Raw genomic sequence first — 6,055 nt, forward strand, 5'->3', positions numbered from 1 at the left:
CGCTGCTGATGGTAGGGCCAATGTTGACGACCCAAGCTATGACCCGGACAATGAACTGACTATGGTAATGGATCTACCTCTCGATGGGCAGATAAAGTGCAGAGCGTGTGTCTCTCATGGGAGATGGTTCCTACAGGAGAAAACCTGGAGCGAACACATGGCAATGCAGCACCCGGAAGTAAAAGTGCTTTGGAGGTGTGCACACTGCGGTAAATCGTTCCAAAAACTACACGGTTGCAGGTGCCACCTCCCAAAATGTGCCGGTCCCAGACAAGAAGAACGGCTGGGCGGCCATGTTTGCTCCTCCTGTGGGAGCTCTTACAGCTCTCAAAGAGGGCTGTCTCAGCATGAGAGACACGCGCACCCGGTGGTGCGAAACACGAAAAGGGCGCAAGCAGCCAACCCTAGCCGTCCAAGCAATCGAGCCTCGGCTTGGACGGAAGAGGAAGTCCAGGAGCCAGTGCGACTGGACAGAATCTATCGTTCCGATAGGTTCCCAAATGCGAAGATACACCAGCACCTACCGGGTAAAACACTAAGGCAAATAAGCGATAAAAGGAGGCGACTGCCTGTCGAGAGTGTGGAGGCGGTTGTCGAGGAGGAGCCCGAGGAATCCGACTCGGACTCTTATGAATCGGCAACCGAGGAAATGGCGGAAGCAGAGGCCCCGTTGAGTGGTGAGGAAGATAGCTGGCAGACCACGCTCAAGGGGGCAATCATGGCCGACTCGCTCGATCTAGATCACGAGCTCTTCGAAGTGGAACGGAGAATAATAGAGTCGGCCATGAAAGGTAGAAAGGAACCATCAGAGACCGAGAGTATCCTGGACATTTTCATTGAGAAGTTGAAAGACGGGAGAAGTGAACGATCAGAACCTAGACAAAGGAGACCGGCAAACCAAGACCAGGGAAAGGAAAGCGATCGTACCCGTCGGAATAAATACAAGTTCTCTCGGTACCAAGAATTATATAACAAGTGTCCAGGTCGATTAATAGACATGGCGGTCGCGGGAAGTGTTGTGGAGGCGAGGGGGCAGGTGGAGCTCCCGGATAGGGCTAGTATAAGGCAGCTCTATGAGGACCTGTGGGGTAAAGTGGGACCCACCACAGGCCTTCCCCAGCTCAGAAGGGGCCCGAGCCCACTTTCTTCAATGGAAGAAATGTGGAGGCCCGTCACTATCGCTGAAGTGGTGGGTAAGATGAAAAAGATTAAAGCCGAAGCGGCTGCGGGTGTCGACGGCATAAAGAAGAACCACCTCCGCAAGAATGGCGCCTTACATGTGATTGTAAAGCTCTTCAACCTGTTGATGCTACATGGAGTGTTTCCGAATCAATGGCGAGCCAATCGGACCGCGCTTATTCCCAAACCAGGGAAGAGCGCGGCCGATGTAAGAAACTGGAGACCAATTACTATTGGCTCGCTAATAAGCAGAATTTATTCTGCTATGTTGGATCACAGGTTGAGGAGCAAGATTATGAATCACAGAAGGCAGAAAGGCTTCACCAAAGAGGACGGGTGTAAGCAGAATATAGCCATTCTGAACAGGGCTCTTACGCTCATGAAGGAAAGACATGGCGGAGTGGTGACAGTCGTCGACATTTCCAAGGCCTTCGACACGATCCCCCACGAGGCGTTAGGCGACGGGCTTAGGAGGAAGGGTGTCCCGACAACCGTCGTGAATTACGTAAAGAAAATGTATGACGGTTGCCACACCAGTATCAGAACTAGGGATCGGGACATCCCAATAAGAATTAAAAGGGGAGTTAAGCAGGGAGACCCCCTATCGCCTTTACTATTCAACACAATCCTGGACCCCATCATCGAAGATCTTGACGAGACAACGGAGGGAGTCCGAATGGGAGACGAGAGCGTTTCCATATTGGCCTTTGCGGACGACCTGGTACTACTTGGCAAAAATAAGAGAGAGGCATCCCAGCAGCTGGGGAAACTGACAAAGTACCTCAAGCGGCTGGGTATGTCTATTGAATGCAACAAGTGCCGAACTTTTCAGGTCGTCTGCAAAAATAAGACTTGGTTTGCCGAGGATCCTGGTTTGGAGATCCGGGGAACGCCCATTCCATGGGCAGGACCTGGGGACCTTTCCCAGTATCTCGGTATCAAGTTTGACCCCTGGAGAGGCCCAGAGCGCGCGCGGACAGAGAATATCGTGAGTGCCGCCAAAAATATACAAAAGATGGGGCTTAAGCCCCATCAAAAAGTAAATCTGATTAAGACTTACCTCCTGCCCCGATATATTCATCAGCTGGTCGCGAATCCGCCACCAATTAAAACGCTCAATAGCCTGGACCACGAAGTTAAACAAATTATAAAAGAGCTGCATCATCTGCACCCGTCAACGACGGATGGAGTGTTGTATGCTGAAAAGCGAAACGGTGGTCTGGGTATCCAGAAGGTGGCGGATATCGTAAGAATAGCCAAGCTGAGGAATGCTACTAATATGATGAATAATGACGATCTGGCTATTAGGGAAGCCTATAAGGGGCAGGAGCAGATCATAAAGGTATATGCGAATTCTCTGGGGTTGGCATGGCCCAACACCCATGATGAAATCGAGCGCGCGCGCGTGGACCTCAAAAGGGGGCATTTAGAGAAATGGAAAAGACTCGTCTCCCAAGGCCAAGGCGTACAAGAATTCACGGACGACAAAATTGGGAACGCCTGGCTATACCGACCACCGCTGCTGAAGCCGTCAAGATACATCGACGCGCTTAAGCTGAGAACGAATACGTTCGGCACAAGGGTCGCACTAATTCGGGCGAAAAGAGACATTGACCCCATGTGCCGAAGGTGTAATATGCAGCTTGAGACCCTAGGGCACGTATTGGGTAATTCTATGCATACTAAAGCATCCCGCATAAAGAGACACAATGAAATAGTGGCCATGATCGAACAAAAAGTGGCCAAAAGGCATGCGGTATTCCAAGAGCCTTCTGTGAATGTTATGGGGGAGATGAAGAAGCCGGATTTGGTTATTAAAGACCAAGAAAGGCTCCTCGTAGTGGACGTGACTGTCCGCTACGAGGACAGAGACAATCTCAAGAGGGCTCATATGGACAAAATGAACAAATATAAGGAAACCGCCGAATTTATAAAAGCAAAGTTAAATTGCCAAAATGCCGAAGTTCTACCCATAGTGGTAGGGTGTCGCGGAGCAATGCCCCACAAAACATACAAGAACCTAAAGCGCCTAGGGCTCAGCAATGAAGAAGCGGTGACGGTATCAATGATTGCCCTCCGTTCGTCGATAGAAATTGCAAACGCGTTTTTGGACTACGATCACATAAGGTGATCGTTCTAAGTTATTTATTTATTTATTTATTTATTTTAAACAGAGACGACGCTTACGCTGATACTTGACGAAGCCATTAAGGTCAATCTAATATTTATTATTTATTTATTTATTTATTTATTAATATAAGACGAAGCTTACGCTGATACCAGACGAGGCCCCTGAGGCCAATTGATTTTTAAACATTAACGCTGCCGAGAGGCGAAGGAAGAATAACGAGGCAGCTGCCAGCCGATAATAAAAATATTAGCCCGCTTCGGCCTTTTACACCGAACGGTGCGAGTCCTTGCTACACCTTTTGGGTAGTAGGGCGCGGGGCGAGTTCTCTATGAGGGAACTCGGGGCGACGCCTCCGCGCGGCTTCCCTGGGCACGCTTGTCGTGCGGCTAAGTACGCCTCCCGTACGGGTCCCCGTTCCTAATTTTTCTAAGCACGTGGGCAGATCGCTTGGTAGTGGCAGCAGAAAAAGGAAGCCCAGCAGAGCGGCCTTAAATCTCTTTTTGTTAACTAGTTTTATATTGTTATTACCCTACGGGCGGGTATATGCTCGGAAGTCTACCTATCCTATAAAAGGATAGGTACAGGTTTAGCCAAATGCCTCGTCATCTAATTAGTGACGCGCATGAATGGATTAACGAGATTCCCTCTGTCCCTATCTACTGGTGGGGAGTAATTCAAGGGCTAGGTCAATGAAGTAGGAATACGGAGACCAGAACCCGGGGTTGCAGGAGCAGGGGTAGAGCATCCCCTGGCTCGCCGAAAATCCAAAAATCGTCCATTACGGCCCAAACACGCTCAAACCGAGCCGGAGCTGGCACCGGCTTCGGCAATGACGAAACCACCCGATCGGATGCTGCGTACTCCCACCTAGAAACGTCTACAAATACAAATACAGTGGAAAGAGTGCGCAGCAAGTGAAGGCGCCACGGCGAGTAAAATAACATCAGACCGAACACCCGTCACGCTGAAAAACAGCAAACTCGCCGCTGGCAATCGGGAAAGCAACAGGACTGTGAAGCTATCGAGCGAAAGTTTGGGTTGGGACTCAGGTGAGCCAAGGGTCGATGCTCCCCAGCCCGGCCGTTTTACTCGGGACATGATGCCCGAGGTCATGTTCAAGTTACGTTGCGTACCTCCACGCGGTCCCACTGGATGTCCCGTTTCAACGGGATCGCTAAACCGAACGTAGCGAAGCAGAGGGGGCAACTGCTGAGGTTTGCCCCCCCCCCCCCGTGTTTGCCGTGCGGGGCGACCCGTGTCGTCGGAAAGGTGGGTCCTGGGATCTGAGGGGGCCCTGTCCTGCGGGAGAGTGTGCACCCAACACGTACCTTTGGCCACTGCTTCGACTAGACGGGCGGCTAGGCGAGAGAAGCAGCTCTTTGCCTAGTCAATCGGCTTGGAACGACCATACGTCTAGGCGAGTGGGTTCTATATTGGGCGAGGAAGGGGACCTTGGAGTCCGGGGAGACCCGGTCGGCCTTGGAACGCGGACTATATCCCGGGTAATGTCCTAACTTGGCGGAGCCAGGTTCCATTTTGAGGGTCCGAGGAGGCTGGGACATGCAGCGGGATGAAAAGACGTAACATAAAGATGGAAACCAAAAACACACAAAAATCGGATCAACCCGTGGTCGTTCTTGAGGCTCTCAAGAGCGACGCGGTAGTAACAAAGAAGGAGGTCGACGTTGCGGGTGCTCCCGGCGCGTCGTCCCCAAAGACGAAGAAGAAGGTGGAAGCTGGGGAGGGACAACAACACGCCTCCCCTGGCAAGGTTGTAAAAGGCACGGCGAAGCCTGCGGATGACAAAGCCCCCGCGCCGCCGCTGCCCAAGAAGAAGATCAAAAACGCGGCCGCGCCGCAACAGCAGGATGGACCGGGTGTTCCCACCCGTAAAAATCCAAACGAGCCACGGGCCGTAAAGCCCAGCGCTCACAAAATGTCAGAGGCCCACGGGAAGATCCCACCGGGCCCGGGTGTAAAGCCTGGAGACTGGACAACGGTCTCCAGGAAGAAGAAGGCCGGCGCAGCCATACCAGGCAAACCGGCCTCTGAGAAACGGGGCAAGATACCGGCGGAGGCGGTATCTGGGCCCAAAATACGGCCGCTCGATCTCATACGAGACGAAGCCTCGGCTGTGATCACGGATGTCCGGAGCTTCTGCCTTCGACCGGAGTCGAAGGTAACAAAGGAGGCCGGTAGCCGTGTGATCGGCCAGACATCCGCGCTCTACGAGCTCGTCCAGGAACTGCTCATTCGCAGCAGCTTCCTCGAAGGGCAGCTCGCCGCGGTGCGCCAGGACTCCAAGGAGTCCCTCAAGGCGGCCGTAAAGAGCGTGGCGCAGAGGACGCTGAAGGATGCGAAATCTGCAACGAGGAAACAAGTGTCGACCTACGCCGATGCGGTAAAGGTCGACACCAAGAGAGTTTCCCCAGACGCGGTGGTGCCACCCCGAAATGCGGTGCGCATATTCCCGCCGAAGGGAACAAAACAGAGCAGTGACGTAACAAAAAACACTGTTCTGTCTGCCGTCAAGCTCACCAAGGCCAAAATCCGCGTTACAGCGGTTCGACGCATCCACTCAGGTGGCATAGTCGTCGAGACCGAACGTGAGGAAGACCTAAAGGTCTTCACTAACTCGGCGGAACTGAAAGGAGTAGGACTTTCAGTTTCCGTCCAAACGAAGAGGAAGCCTACACTTATAGTGTATGACGTTCCTCGAAAGGTTACAAAGGAGGAGGTTGTATC

This window comes from Ptiloglossa arizonensis, unplaced genomic scaffold (genome assembly GCF_051014685.1).
Source record: "Ptiloglossa arizonensis isolate GNS036 unplaced genomic scaffold, iyPtiAriz1_principal scaffold0020, whole genome shotgun sequence".
NCBI classification, from domain to species: Eukaryota; Metazoa; Arthropoda; class Insecta; order Hymenoptera; family Colletidae; genus Ptiloglossa; species Ptiloglossa arizonensis.